General features: G+C 42.5%; 1 protein-coding gene across 4 annotated transcripts in view; it reads right to left on the bottom strand.

Moving 5' to 3' along the window:
- Window positions 1-16,631, bottom strand: part of SPATS2L (spermatogenesis associated serine rich 2 like) — a 182,307-nt gene that overhangs the window by 148,862 nt on the left and 16,814 nt on the right. For all 4 annotated transcript variants that reach the window (XM_047773174.1, XM_047773173.1, XM_047773172.1 and 1 more), the window contains exon 2: window positions 11,113-11,161. The gene's annotated coding sequence lies outside the window, so the exon portion shown is untranslated. The remainder of the gene's footprint in view (window positions 1-11,112; window positions 11,162-16,631) is intronic.

Genomic DNA, 16,631 nt, shown 5'->3' with positions numbered 1-16,631 from the left:
CTAATGTTGGGAATCATAGAAACGATGTAATGGCTCAATCATATGGCTTTGTCGGGAGAGGCAGGCCCCCAGGTTCAAGTCTAGGCCCTGCCCTCTGTTAACCATGTGAACTTGGCAACTAACTGACCTTCGCTCTGCTTCATTGTCTCCATCCTAAAACACAGACGATTGACAATACCACCCACCTCCCAGGGCCTTTGTGAGGATAAGGTGCATGAATGCATTGCAGTGGTTCTAGAATTCGTCAATCAGCCTGGCTGCCCGGCACCCAGTCAGCACTTGAGAAATGTTCGCAAGACTCAATTCCCAAAGCTGAGCGTTTGCAAGTCCTAAGAGGTATCCTTATCTTGAGCCATTACATTGTTTCTATGATTCATAATTTTATCAGTAGAGAAATTAGCCATTTCTCACCAAAGGAAAAGATAGGCAGAAAGGAAACCTTGAACTGGATACAATGACTCTAAAAAGGAAGGAAAGGGCAAAAGTTCAAATGTGGCTTCTTAAAAGAACCCCATTTATTTTTGTTTCCAGAAAAATATTGTACAGCCTTTAAGTATTTTCAGTCATTTTCGAGCACAATGAAAGGTCAAGCTAAATGGAAGTAATATTTGTGTAGCCCATGGTGACTGTCCGGGAGCCTGTTTCCCATGGCCTGGCCCTCGGTGGGGACAATGAAGCATTTCTCGGGGCGGGCGCCGGGGAGAAATGGAAGCGCTGCCAGCCTGCCCATCCCCCGCTGCACCCTCTCCCAGGGAGCACATGGGCAGGAGCGGGGAACAGAGACGTGGCTGGCAATTCGGTGGAAAAGAGCAGTTTCACCGGGGGACGAGGGCAGTGGGAAATTGGCAGAGGACTATTACCAGGACACATTTTCTTGTTTCTAGTTTCTTGAAGCCATGGGGGCAAAAAGGAGCTGAGGTGCAAAAAGTGTTTGGTGTTAGGAGAGCAGAGGAATAGAGACCAACCGAGACTTAGGAATGGCAAGAAAAAAAAAAAAAAAAGCAGATGACTGGACCAACTATGAATAAATGACCCAGCTGCAGAAGATACCAAAACTGCTGCAGAGAGTGTCATGGCAGAGATGTTCTGGAAAAGCAGGTCTGTCAGAGGACCATAAGGTGGATGGGGGGGGGGCACACATAGGATCAGAAATGAGTGTTTTCTCAGTCCTATTTCAGTGCCCGGGACGGACTGGGAGCCCTCAGTGGGGCTCTTAAGCAGCCACCTGGGACTACAGTTGTGATGCTGGTTGAGGGTCTTTCCTAGAAATTATACCTCCTCCTAAAGCATCGTGTGAAGCATCTACTGGTGCAAGTGTGGTCTGGAGGATTCAAAAGACAAGTGCAGGGAGTTTCCGTCGTGGCTCAGCGGCTAATGAACCCGACTAGCATCCGTGAGGACGCAGGTTCAATTCCTGGCCTTGCTCGGTGGGTTAAGGATCTGGCATTGCTGTGAGCTGTGGTGTAGGTTGCAGATGCGGCTCAGATCCCGAGTTGCTGTGGCTGTGGTGTAGGCTGGCAGCTATAGCTCCAGTTCGACCCCTAGCCTGGGAACCTCAATATGCTGCAGGTGTGGCCCTAGAAAAACAAAAAAATAAAAACCAAAAGACAAGTGCATGTGGAGGAGCCCATTTACAGAACTCAGGGAGGCTCTGACATGAGGGTTACATGTGAAAAAGGAAATCTCCCCGGAAACAGGAACATATTCAGCATGAAAACACAAAGTTATGGACTGTCATTCAGCCTAGAAGTTCTGCCTGTTACAAGTGTAAAAATAACAATAACATGATTATTCTCATATAGCACTTTAAAGTTTATAAAGAATTTTTATAAAACTCTGTCCCACATGGATGTTTTTCATGCCTGGACAAGACATGTTCTTCATAATATTATGACTTTTATGCTACAGCAAATATTTCTTTCCATCTATAAATACTACTCATAGAACTTCACCTATAAATACTTTACATAATAGGCAAACAGTGGGTTTTAGGTACTGCATCTATCCTAGAACATCTACTACTTTCCCAGAATGACTAATTAAATATAATTTACATTCACTGAACTAGGAGTAAATATGGCAACACTCTGCACAGACCATTAAGCATCGCTCATTAAGAAGTTTCTATATTTTCGAACCCTCAGACATTCTAAGGGGGGTACTATAGATGAAGAATTATTTTTTAAAAGAATGTGTTAAAGGAAGTCCCTCAAGAGTCTTTAAAAACAGTTCTTCACAGCATAAACGGGAAGCATGCTATAAGGTAATGAAGAATGGTGGGATAAAAACGATGGTGGCCTATTTCCATAAAGTCTAGAAAAAAGGAAACAAGCTAAAATTACTTCCAGCTTGCTGCGTTAAAAGGAACTGTTATGTCATTAAGCGAGTGTCTTATTTACTCTTTGCCTGATATACAGTAAGAACATGTGTTGTTGAGAGTCAAGAGTTCACATTAGCATTTTTTAATGTAGGAAAAAGGGGAAATTGTAAACTCTAAGGAACGGTTTTCTGGCTGACACAGTTCAGCATGCCTGGAGGTCAATGTGTACTGTGTACCCACATCTTTATTAAACATTCTGTCCTTGAGATACCAGGATAACACTTCGGACCCACAGTCAGCAGAACATTCACTTTGAGGCTCTTTCTCTCAGCTTTGACGATAAATTTGTGCTGATTTACCCTCTTTCGGTCATCTGGTTTCCTATGTGGCTGACAGCATACATTTGGGAGACAGCTGCCTGGCTTTGTGAGAGAAGGTGCAACTTGGAGAAGGGAAATGAAGCAGAGAGCTAGCCCTTGGCCTTGGCCCCGGGTGCTCGCCAACGGATGGGTTAAAAGCAAAATTCTATAAAGTTGAAACGGATCCCATCAGTATGGTAAGAACACTGCAGACGTATTTATGTTTAGGAAAGCTGTAATAAACTAAACCTTTTCATTGGATATGCTGACTTCTGGAGTAAATTCAGCCTCCTGGAAAGTTGTATCCGTTCCTTTTACATCACGGAGTATCCAGGTTGTCCCAAGTCTGGGTTTCTCCAGGCTCTTATTCTCCATCATGTGGAAGAACCAATCTGCTAAACGTGGATATTGACTCCTTGATCAGAATTAATCTGGCCCAGAATACATTCAGCCCAATATACAAATCACCAAGATACAGATCACTAAAAGACCTGCCTGAATCTATTTCTTCATTCAACACATAAGAACTGAACATGTCTCGTGTATCAAGCGGTGGTCACAAGCACGACAAATACTAGTGAACAGAACTTACACTCAGCCGGTGGTCTATTACGGGGCTAGCTGAATATATCATGTACTATTTTGCTAAGTCTTTGAGGAGACCATAGAGAAAGAAGAAGAAAAGAGAATATCAGCTCATTAATCAGCATGCGAGCTTGGAAGACAAAGCCACATCTCTCCTACTTGTTTGATTTCATCTCCCTCATTGTTACTCTAGGTGAGCACCACATGCCTCTTAATTGGCTGCTGGAGCCCTCTTCAAGCTCTCTTTTCAGAAAGCTTTGCAAAAGTCTTATAAACAATTTTGCTATTCCAGAAAAATGTTAATGCTTAAGGTACTCCTTTGAAAGAAAAGGAAAATTCCTTTGAGATTTTTTTTTTTCTCTCAGTAACTAGGAATGCAATTAGGCCTATACTTGGCGCTTTGTCAGTTCCCGGAGCCAAGAGATCTCAGGGTTAGGAGAACAAAGCTACCGAGATGCTTTAGCTATTGACTATGGCTGGCCCCAAAATGAAGCGTTAAAGCCTAAGAACGTTTCACCCCTTTACTTTCATTTCCCATGTAAGTAACTTCCAAATACCAAAGCTTAGAAGGCAAAACCCTTTCCATTACTTTATTGAAAAATTATGTATGCTGTGATTTATTGCTAATGCTGGTCTTTCAAAGCATTAGTCAGGACATCTGCAAACTTAAGGACAACAGCTGCCAATACAAGTTTAACATTTCATGGGTCAGCACTTGAAATCTGACAACTGATAAATCATCCTTACAACCTAACCAGTGTGAAGCCCTGGGCTGGTAATCTATTGGGAGTTGGTTAAAAAAGTATAAACCGTGGATTACATGATAACTCAGGATTTGGGAAAATGGAAATCTGGTAAAAGAATTATTTTTATTACCATATCTCTTCCCTACATGGCTTCTTTTCTCTAAGAAATCTTCTTTTACATAAAGAAATTTCACCGTGTTAACCATGTAAAATTCAGTTATTACATATGCATGTATGCTCAAAAAACAAAGAATTTCTGCACTCTTTATAGCTTTATAGTGAATACTCCAAAGGGGACAGTACTCTATTTAGGACTTGCCAGGGCAATATTGGATAGCCCTGTTTAACTTGTTTTGGAAGCTATGCATTGATTTTTCTGGGAAATAAACATTTTCATTGTTTCCATTATGGCAATATAGTAAGTATTTGCTTGAGCCCTGGTGGAACAAATGCTATGGATCAAATGTCCATTTGGTGTGAGGAACAGCTGTATACATCTGTCTAGGAAGGGCTATGATACATTCAAATATACTTTAATAGGTTCTCAAGAGGAAAAAAGAATGAAGGTCCTTTAATGGTATGATGACTTGCCTGTGGTATGCAGACTCTGTGCACCCCCTTATCTTCCTTTCACATTGGCATACAATGCTAAAATTGATTTAATGCCTTCTTTCTAACAAGAGGTAAAGCCGTAGCTAAAGGTAGCAGTGGAATCAAAACTTAGAGAAGCAGCCTGGGCAGAAGGACCTCTTGGGACGTACAGAGACTTCCCAGCATCTAATGAAAGTGATTTCAAGTCCAGTGTCCACCTAAAGAAAAATTGAGGAGTTCCCGTCGTGGCTCAGTGGTTAACGAATCCCTCTAGAAACCATGAGGTTGCGGGTTCTATCCCTGGCCTTGCTCAGTGGGTTAAGGATCTGGTGTTGCCGTGAGCTGTGGTGTAGGTCGCAGATGCGGCTCGGATCCCGCGTTGCTGTGGCTGTGGCGTAGGCTGGTGTCTAGAGCTCCAATTAGACCCCTAATCTGGGAACCTCTATATGCCGAGAGAGAGGCCCAAAAAATGGCAAAAAAAAAAAAACAAAAAAAAGAAAAAAGAAAAATTGAGAAGCCCAGGCTCAATTAGGTGTACTGACATTTGTTGAAGAAACACACAGATATGCTGCTGTATTTACAGTTCTTGGATTCCTTTCATTCAAATCCCTTAAAGAGAGTTGAGTCATTAGCCACTATGGAAACATTTGTATCAGCAGTAGGCAGAGGCTTGTAGGTGTTTGATTTCCTGAGATGGCCCAGACCTGCGGGGTTGGAGCTCCCAGAGGTCCTGTCCATCCTCTGTGCCCTGGCCCGAGGCTAACTGGCCAAAAGGTGGTTCATCAACCTAACCTGGATGGATTAGATTCACTCTTCTAGGAGCCTCAGACTTGGAACCATGAAATCTAGAGGACAGAAGTCATCAGCACTCTATTACACTGATGGTGATGCCCTTGAGAAGAGGCTGCAAAGCCCTCTGCCAAGACTGCAAGGTCTCGCCTGTGGTGGCCCTTTGTGAGTTTGTAGGTTCCACCATCCCTTCAAGTTTGCGAGATGCCCCTAGGATGCTCTCAATAAAACAACTTAAAAAATAATTCTGATTTGGTTATGCGAGCCAGCCAGTTTTCTGAAGCTTCCAATCAAGAGAGCCTTGTAGGTTAGGACATAAGCACTTTTTTTTTTTTTTTTGGCTGTGCTGTGGCATATGGAAGTTCCTGGGCCAGGGATCGAACCCGCACCACAGCAGTGACCTGAGCCATAGCAGTGACAGTGCCAGATCCTTAACTGCTAGGCCACCTGGGAATTCCAGGTTGTCCGCCCTTTAAGAAGAAGTTACATTCTGTTAAAGGTGAAGTAGGAGGCTCAAGATCATATCATTCCTTCCTTCTGTTTGTAGGAAACTCTGTGTTTTACAGATGCTTTCACATGTGGTGCCTGTCAGTGTCAGGGAAGTGTTGTGACAATCACCCTCATGATAGAGAAAAAGCAAAGGTGGCTCAGAGGGTACTGCCTCTGTGCTATGGCCTGGATGCTGGCAAGAGGCAGAAATAGGCTTTAGAACCCAGTCTCCTGACTGCTGGTCAAGCACCCTTCCCACTATACGCGGGTGCATATGAATAGATGTAATCCTAAAGATATCTTACAGGGGATAAGAACAAACCAAAAACGGAGCTGTTCTGAGTATATACATCTTTGGATTCTCTCCAACCCAACTCCAAACCAAGGCTTGGAGAAAGGAGGAAGAAAGTAAAATCTACAAACTATTGCCTTAGCATTGATATTTGTAAAAAAAAAAAAAAAATTAAGACCAAGAAGTGCCTCTTTTTGCCAAGGATGGCAGGTTTTCCATCTTCTACACAATCAACTAAGAGAAGAGAGTAGACTTTAAACTACATGGTAGTGGCATCCAAGGTATTTTCATCTGACGTGTTTGAACAACCACCACCAAAAATGCTTGGCTGTTTGTGTGCAACTCATAGAACTGTATTACTGTACGAACATGTTATATACCCTTCCAAACAAACCCAAGAGAAAAGAAGAATGACAGAATTGATGGTTTTGCTAACCAGGATGTCTCCAGACAAATGCACCCATGTTCATGATTAATTAACCATAGTGGATACAAATTTATATGTCTTCCAGATAATTTAGAATTTTGGCGGCCAGCTTCTTGCTAGATCGGATCCAATGATCACTGTCATGTCCTCCTAATGTGGCCACCAGGGTTCATGCTAAGTTTTGTCATTTCCTTGTTGCTGGCAATATTAAAATTATATTCACTTTATGGGAATTCTTTGCAGAGTCTTTTCAAGATTCTGTTGGTGTGTGAGGGGTTGTTAAAACTAAAACATAGAAGTTGTTAATCCAGTTAACCAGGCATGACGTATTTCATGTATTTCATGATTTATTTCATAACCCAAGCAGGGGAGCCAGAGGGGAAGCCACTGCCAAGGGGAGGCCTCACCTCTCTCCGTCCAGATGATGCCCACCCACCTGGCACATGGACCCAGGATGATGCCAGTGTCAATATGGTTCCCATCTTTACCATAAGGTTTCATGATAAGGAAAATGAATGGAAATATAGGTTCCCATCAATTTCTTTCTCAAACAAATGAATCCTCCCAAGAGCCCCGTGGGGTGCATGCATATCCTACTTTGGAGGCAGGTAGGGAGGCAGTAGTTTACTTCTAGTGATTATAAGATAATCACAAGGAATCTCTCAACCTAAAGCTATGCAGGACAAGGATAAACCATCCCAGACAGAAAAGACAATTTATTTTGCATTTTAAAAAAACTTTAATAATGAACTATAACCCACAACCAGGAAAATATAGAAAAGTGCAGTGTTTGATATAATACACTCCCTGTATTACTACCACACAACTATCAGCCCAGACAAAAACCAAAACATTGTTAGCACTTTCAGAAGCCCTCAAGCTCCCCTCTCTTTTCTAGAGTGCCCTCCCTTAAAGTGAACCACTATCCTGGTTCTTTCAGTAAAAAAATTCCTGGCCTTTCTTTATGGTTTTAGCCACTCAGGCCTGTACCCCTTAGCCACAGGGTTGTTTTGTACATTTTCACACTTTATATAAAAGGAAGAAGACTGCTGTGTATTCTTTTGTATCTTCTCTTTTGCAACATTATGTCTGTAAGATAACTTCCTCTTACTGTGTATAGTTTCAGTTTATTCTCTTTTCATTGCTGCATGGTATTCCACCAGGATTTAGTCATCCATTCTACTACTGATGGATATTTTGGGTGAATCTAATTTGAGACGAGTACAAACATGCTGCTCAGAACATTTTATATGTCTTACACACACACACACACACACACACACACACACACACACGCAACGCACACATGCACAAGCACATACATGTGCATCCACAACAATAGAATTGCTGAATCCTATCTTAATTAAAAAAAAAAAAAACTTAAGGAAAGGTAATTCTAGTGAATCATTTGGCAGTTAATTTTAACATAAACCAACTCTTATGTAGCCATGAAGAAAGCTCGTTAAATTACTAGATTTATCTTTCCCTAGACTTTCACTCCTGCACACTGATTAAATTTTGAACCAAGACATTAAAGGCATTTAACTGTGTTAAAAAATAGTCTGAAAATTTCCAGTGAATTTACTGAAGCCAATTCTTCCCAATCTCCTCTCCCCACCACATATATATTTTTTACATATTGCAATTGCTTTTTTCCTTTTAATGAGGACCAATACTGAGACAACAAAATGTTCATTCAGATTTTAAAGCAATTTTGCACCAAAAGGTTTCAAGTTAGCACTCGTATTGATCAAGCATGGAAAGTCAAAAATGTTAATCCTGAGCTAAACCGAAGAGTGCAAAAACAAACGATAGAGGTTAATCCCAACCTCAGAGTCTCCAGCATTTCATTGCCATCACGAGTGATCTCCAAATGGACTTCATAAATGGAACATGCTTATCGTGCACCAGCAAGTCTGCTCACCAGTCCCCCATTGTCTTGTTGACAATAGACATAATACGTAGCATCTATTATAGTGCCAGGCATTGCCTACATATTAGTTCATACATGTGATACCTTTTTAATCCTTAAAACAACCCTATGAGATAGCTACTATTATTCTTCCCATTTTACAAAAGGAAACTGAGGCACAGGGAGGGAAGGTAACTTGACCAAGGTCCCATGGCTATAAGAAGCTGGACTGGGAATCAAAACCAATCCCTGGTGCCTCAGCCCATTGGCTACAGTACTACCTGGCAACATGTTAGTTTTGTTCTTGCCATTGTTGTTGTTATTTTGATAACAACAAGAATAGTCCTTTAAGACCAGGGCAAATGTGTGAGCCATAGGTGGAAAAAAAAAAATCTATGTACATTTGTTTTTATTTGAAAATTTTGTGAAAATTATTGTAACTAAGCAACTCTAATTCTGGGAGAACTAATTAAGAAATGAATTAAGGGATTCAATGGATACCCAAATTAGTCATTAGAGCTTGAAGATCTGGATTTCTGGTCTAAATCCAGCTCTGGCACTTTCATCCAAAATAAACATGACCAGATAAGTACCACAGCTCACAATTAAAATGGATTTATATGGCTTATGCGTCCACATGGGAGAGGTCTCTTCCTAATTGAATTCGGACACCTCTTCAGTTATTGTGGGTCTTCTTTGCCATCTCCCTGTTCCTTTGTAACTGCTGGCAATAGGATTATGCTGAGGGAGAAATCATTTCAATCAGGGATGTCTGCAAAATGAGCATAAAAAGATAAAAGTAAAGCCTCTGAACTATAATTAGAAAATTCCTTAAATGTGCTCATGTGACATGTGTTTGAGATGACTACCAGCTGCCAAGATGAGTTACAGAATGGACGTCCAATGCCACTGTTCCGAGATAAGTAGCCAGTAAGAGCAGTGTTCCAACATGCAACTCCAGTAATCTTTTGCAGGCTAAAACATTCCTGCTTTCTACCTCTAATATAATTAGTGACAGACAGCTGGAGGCATCTCATTCTCCTGACAAAAAATATGATCCGAATTGTTTTCAATTGGTACATCTTTCCATCAAGTTGTTTGTTGCCTTCCAGCAGAATAATCAGAGTTTCTGATTATTTGGTATGTTCCAAGAAAACAGGAATTGATTGTGCCCTTGCTTGTCTGATGGGGAGATGGCTGCCAGAATTTACATAGTAACTCTTCAGTTGCCTAATGGAAAGAAAAACTAAGAGGGGTGCCTGAGTGTGTGTGTGTTCTGTGTGTGTGTGTGTGTATGTGTATGTGAGAGAGACAGACAGACAGAGACAGAGAGAGAAGGAATCAACACAGTAGGTTCCATAATAATTCTCTTTGAATTACAGTTAAAATAAAAAAAAAGTCTTCATGATGATTCAGATTTCAGATATGAGGAAGTAAAATATCCTATTCCATTCACAGAATACAACCAACTCCAACCAGCGTTAATGGCTCTTCTTAAAAAAATCACAGTCATCTCACTACTGGAAGTTTCAGCGTTATGGAGAAAGAATCAAATTTAGATTAAACATCCATGGGAACATCTAGGTGCAATAAGACCTCATTAATTTGAACTACTTTGGGAATTTACAACCATTTGACAGGATCTGGACCAGAGATGATCTTTTCATAACAAATACATGGCTTGCTAAGCAAATTACTTTAAACAAGCAAGACTGCTGGGCGTGCGGCGGCGGGGGTGGGGGGGAATAAATATATTTCAAGGAAATCACGAGGAATCAAAAATAAGATGCATTCAGCAAATACTTGTGATGAATCCATTCAAATACCAATAACAGATAATATTAATAATTACATTTAATTGAATGCCAATCTCACATAGTCTACTTTAGATACATGAGCTAGAACTATCCCAATAACTCTGAAAGATGGGTATAATTCTCCCCACATTAGAGAGGATGATGGAACGGAGGCTCAGAGAAGTGGGTGACATGCAAAGACCGCACTTCACTAGGCAGCAGAAGCAGGATGCAAAGCCAGGTTGTCTGGCTCAAAAGCCTGTGGTCTTCCATTCCCACTCGGCACTGAGTAGGTGCGGAAGATGGTGAGCCAGGCCCCTACATTCACTGGACCAAGTTCTTTGGCAACGGCAACCATGGCAAAAATGGTTATCACGGCGAACATGGAAAGCCAGGCAGTCTGGCTCCAGAGCCCGCCACTCTTAACCGCAATTCCTTTCTCCAGCACAGGGATATCTATAAAAGACCCTTTTTCTGGTACTCTGAAGTATTTTGTAGGAAACTAAAGAAATCCACAGAAACGTGGATGTAGGTGAAGAAGCCACACAACGGGGCGGGGGTGGGGTGGGGAGGGGCAGTGCCTCCTGTCCTCTGTTCCTTGCCCCTGGCCCCTCCATCCCCCCCCCACCCCCAAGAGCAACTTGTCTCTTCAGGGTGCACCCCTGTAAAGAAGCACTCTGGTGCTGAAACCCCGAGAGGCTGAGACAGGCTATGACAAGACCTCAGAGGCCAGCTACAGGGACAGGGACAGCTGGCTATATGGGCAGGAGATGATCTGGAGAAGGGAGGGGCCCCTCTCCACTTACCTGGGGATCCACAAAGATATTTCTGAAAGCAGATACAGTCTGGAATGCTCTAGAAAAGAAAAGAAAAAAAGGGAGGTCAGATCTTACATTTCAAAGCTACACCACTCATCTCCATCATACCCGCACCCAAGCGTAGGATCTGGAGCCAAGCAGAGAGGGAAGTGGGCCTTACCCAGGACCTAAAACTGTGTGGGTAGAGTGCCCCTTTATGCCTCAGTTTGCTCAACTGTAAAATGGGAGATAACAATAGTAGCTTCCTCAGAGCTCCCACTGTGGTGCAGTGGGTTAAGTGTTGGGCATTGTCTCTGGGGCAGCTGGGGTCGCTGCTGAGGTGCAAGTACAATCCCCGGGCCTGTGTAATGGGTAGAGGACCTGGTACTGCCACAGCTGTGGCTTGGATTTGATCCCTGGCCCAGGAACTTCCATATGCCGTGAGTGCGGCCAAAACATAAAATAATAGTAGCTTCCTCACAGAGGTGCTGAGAAGACTGGGTATAGAATTTGTGCAATGAATTTACTATATGCAGTAGTGGCATTTTAATAACAACAATAGCTAACATTTATTGTTGGTTTACCAAGTGCTTGGCATTGTTCTAGGGCTTCAAATGGGTTAATTCTTCAATACTCTGAGGTAGGCACTATTGCTATTGGCATCTTGCAGACATAGAAAATGAGGCACTGAAAGGTCAAATCACCTGTCTCATAAAAATGTATGGGGCATGTGATGGAGCTGGGATTCTGTGACCACCTGACCACAGGGCCTGGACTCTAAACCACAGGGATATGCTGCCTAATTTATCACAAAGAAATATTAGCCATTGTTATTATTGTTTCTGTCCAAGAGAGAGCCTGTACTATCCACACAAGCCCAGGGAACTCACCACTCAGCTAGTAACCACTTAGGCACAGAGACAGGTGTTGGAGTCCTAAGTCAACCAGATAATCACTCACTAATTCCACAAGCTCTTCGGGTGTTCCCTGAGAATCCCCCTGTAGCCGATGCTCTGTTAAGTACCATGTGGGGCTTCAAATGCTTTGGTCTCTGATCCTGCAAAGTCAGCTCAATGTCCATGAAACAACCAGGGAACCAGGACAGGAGGGAATGCTGAGAGGCTGGGACAGGACCTCGGAATGCTGGATGCTGGGCTTGGCTTGGCGCCAACTCTCTGGGTGACCTCTTCCAAGTCAGCTGATCTCCCTGGGTTTCATCTCGAAGTGTGAGGACTGACCTAGAGGCTCTTAAGCCCCGAGATTTGAATCCGCAATTCTATTCTGACTCTCTTTCCATCAGACTAACTTTGCTTCCCAACAGTCCATTTCTGAAAGAATATATTGTAAGCCTTCATTTATCTACCACATTGACACAATGCCAATCACTGTGAGTAGTGCCCCGGATATCAACACAAGACAAAGCCTACACTTTGCAATGAGCTCTGAGAGGGCGATGAGGTCTTATCGTGGGAAATCTTGGCAACGGCAAGACCAGGGAAGTGCAGCCCTCAGGATGCCCGTGCACCCCCATCTGAACACTGGGGGTGGCCCCTAAGGACTCTGCACCAATCTCGGGACCCAGGGTCCCAGTGTCTCAGCTGCCCAGCAGTCTGGGAAGCAGACTGGGAGGCTAAGATTATGGGGCAGATAAGAATGTCTGTGAAAAATAAGGCAGAAACCAGACAACGGAAATGCTCAAATTGAGGGTTAGGTCTGTTTTCTAAAAGGCGCAGTGTTGTGGGCAATAAACCAAAGAGAGGAGAACCCAGCTGGCACTTAACTAATTGACTTTCTTCGCATTAATAAAGTATACCAATGGCTATTTTGATGGCAATCGTTTCCTTCATGCCTACATGTGTGGGTGTGAATGTGTGTCTGCTTCTTTGAGAAGCATGTACTTTGACACAAGATGCTACCGACTTTATTTAAAGATCAGTTCATTGCACTTAAGATATATTTGCTTTTACAGAAATTCCTCGGAGGGAAATAATTCAGGGAGTATAATATTTCTATTAAAAAGAAATTGATTTTAAAATAACCTTTCCAAACTTTGGAGCAAAACAATTCTTTGATTTTCTTAATGTACCACAAAAGGCAGACAGCGTTGTGTTGACAATGTAATAAATAACATGAGTTGTCAATGAGATATTCAACATTTATAGACTTAATTTTAAATAAAGACTTAACCTGAAGTGTCCATCAATCTCTGACATAGGAGCATTTTGGTAAATTCCATCCCCTGCCCCAATAGAAGTCACAGAGGATGTTTATGGATCTCAAAGAAGGCAATGATGGTATTCTTTACAGGATGGTCAAATATTTGAAGCATATAATTTTTTTTTTCCTCTGAGGGCTGCACCTGTGGTGTATGGAGGTTCTCAGGCTAGGGGTCCAATTGGAGCTACAGCTACCAGCCTATGCCACAGCCACAGTAACGCGGGATCCGAGCCCGTCTGCGACGTCCACCACAACCCATGGCAATGCTGGATCCTTAACCCACTGAGCAAGGCCAGGGATCGAACCCACATCCTCATGGATCCTAGTAGGGTTTGTGAACCACTAAGCTACAAAGGGACCTCCCGCATATAATTTTAGAAGGCACAAAATATAGAAGAGAAAAATGTATTATTTTTGACAGATATTCAGGTAAGAGACACACTGTCTTTGCTCTGTCTCTACCAAAGGATCCAGTGCCTGGGAGTCCACAGAGACTTTAGTTCCTAAACTGGCTCTAAAAGGGATTCCAAAATTGTTTTGAGCAGTGGTAACATTGTTAGAGAACATGCATAAACTTCAAAGATGATAGCTCTGAGGAAAAAGACTCTCTCTGATATATAAATTAGAGCTTTCTTAAGCCTAGAAAGAAAAAAAATTAAAATTTTAGTAGTGTTCATGCCTGGGGTGAAGAATTACAAGTGATTTTTTTCTTCTTTATTATTTTGTCTGCTCTCCAAACTGCCTATAATGAGCACGTGATACTTTAAACAATTTGGAAAAAAACATCTTTTTACATCTCATGATATATTAAGGAAAATCACTTGATGTAAACAGTGAAAAGCCTTTGGAATCAGCGAAAACGAGTTCAAATACCTGCTTTTACCCTTTCCAGCTTGGTGTCCTCGGATACGTTACTCAGCAGCCTAAGTTGCACGTGAAATGGAAATAATGACACAGGTCTTAAAGCATCATTTTGACTATGAGAGGGGAGATTCTGTAAGTGCTCAGCACAGAGTGGGAGCCCAATAAATGACAGTCACTCTTCTATTCATAATACACAGGCAAGAGAAGTTACGCTTTTCTGGTAACAGTAAATAAAAGTGCGGGTGTTTGTAAATTGATGCTTCAGGCCATTTCTTTAAAGAAGTGCCATGAGTTTTTAACAAGTACTTTTCAGAAATCTTCTAAGAAGCCAAAGTCCAGAAAAAGAGTCCGTCAGACGCTTCCACCTCCCTCTCCCTTTCATTACAATGATTAGATTCCTCCAGTCTGAGGCTCTCGGGTTCACTTGTATTTGCTACTTTGCTGCTCTGCTCAGAAATCCTCTGTTGGAATGGGAGCTGGGAAAATGGGTTAAAGGGAGCCTTTTAGAGCAAAGAGCAAGAAACCACAGCTACCACACAATCAAGATATTGTCATTCCTTATGATGAAAGTCACGAAATAAATGATGGGATTGCTTAAATGAGGGGGGGGGGGACAGGATCAGAGATTCTCTGGCTTTTCTCTTTTTTTTTTACAGTCACTAGGTTGACATTTTCATCCTATGTATCTGAAGGTAGTTCAATCAAGGAGGTTGTTTTGCTTTTCTGTTTTTAATCTTTTTGCCTTTTCTAGGGCCTCTCCCGCGGCATATGGAGGTTCCCAGGCTAGGGGTCTAATCGGAGCTGTAGCCACCAGCCTACACCAGAGCCACAGCAACATGGGATCCGGGGCGCGTCTGCGACCTACACCACAGCTCACGGCAACGCCGGATCCTTAACCCACTGAGCAAGGGCAGGGATCGAACCCTCAACCTCATGGTTCCTAGTCGGATTCGTTAACCACTGAGCCATGATGGGAACTCCCAATCAAGGAGGTTTATGATAGAAATATATGTACTTAACAAAATATGGCTGCAGGGGATATGCTGCCCTTGGATATATGTTTCTCTACCTTGACTACAGCAGGCAATATTGATTTAACGGGCTTTAATATCAAGTCAGGTATTTGTTGACATGTGGAAATGAAAAATATCGAAATGTCGAAACCAGGAAAAGCTTGATATATAAGTCAAATCCCACTTCGGCTCCCTCCAAGGGACACGCCAAAGTCTTCTGCTGTATGCGAATTGTGTTCTAATGATGCTTGCCACCATCACGGATAACAGGAATTTTCATTATCATGGGATTTGCTGCATAAGTAAATATTGGTATAGATTTTTAAGTAGTACCATGTATTGTAGAAAGTACAGCTGAAAAAAAAATCATTACATATTTAACTTCTCCCTTTCTTTCAGCCCCAGAGGCATGTCTGGCTTTCTACCTGAGGTGTGTGATATGGTTCCTCTTTGTTCATCTCACAGTGCCTAGTGCAGAGCAGACACTCAAGACATAGCTGATGAAGACATGAGCCGAATGAAATGTGGCATCATGGCAAATGAGGGAAATTCAGAAGAGCTTCTTATGTAGAAAGAGAAGCAAATGTTAGAAATTGACTCAAGAAAAGTGTAGCCAGCAGGCTCAGCCATTCCCAGCTAGCTCGAGTGCTCAAGGAGCTGGGGGTGGTGGTCGGGGGGCAGAAATCTGGGACCTTGTGTTGACTCCCTACTGCTAAGTGTTCATGGTGATGATGTGTAACCTATCCGGTACTCGGCTCACACACACACACCCATTCCTGGGGAACGCTACAGAGACCTTTCAATCATTAAGTACCTGAAATGCCTTCATAAGGGTCCTAAAGTGAGACCAAGCTGGGGTGGCCCATGAACACATCCTGTCCTTCTAAAAGATGGAGAGAAAGGGCCCCCATGACCATCCAGGAGGCATAAAAGAACAAGGACGTCAGCCCACAGCAGCCCAGGGAAAGGGAATGTGTGAGGCCCAGCTTGGGATTTACCCTCTGGCAGCCAGACTCTAAGTTTCTAAGCTCTTGTCGACAGAATCAAGGCTGGGGGAGCCATGAGAGACTTCAGAAAAGTTTGTGTGATGTTTAGTGTCAAAATTCCTAACTTACTCTTCTCTTTCCTTCTCCCCTTCAGCAACATGATTGCTTGAATGATCAGTTTCCAATCATTGTTTATAATGTAATCTGGTTTGTAATGTGATAAAATATGTTTCTTTATCTGATAGTCTTTTTGTGAGCCTCTATTTATTGAAAGCTAAAATAACGCGTCAACTGTATAAGTTTTGCTACTATCCTGGAGCAATGTCATAGACCTAAGTGCCTATTTTTATAAAGGTTTTTACTGTGTTCAAAGGAACCACCTGCTAATGGCAAGACCTCCTTCCCTCAACAGAAGGCTGTGCCATGAGAGTGAGTGCTCAAGCTCTGA

This window comes from Phacochoerus africanus, chromosome 3, assembly GCF_016906955.1.
Source record: "Phacochoerus africanus isolate WHEZ1 chromosome 3, ROS_Pafr_v1, whole genome shotgun sequence".
NCBI lineage: Eukaryota > Metazoa > Chordata > Mammalia > Artiodactyla > Suidae > Phacochoerus > Phacochoerus africanus.
This window is presented reverse-complemented; position numbering and strand designations above follow the sequence as displayed.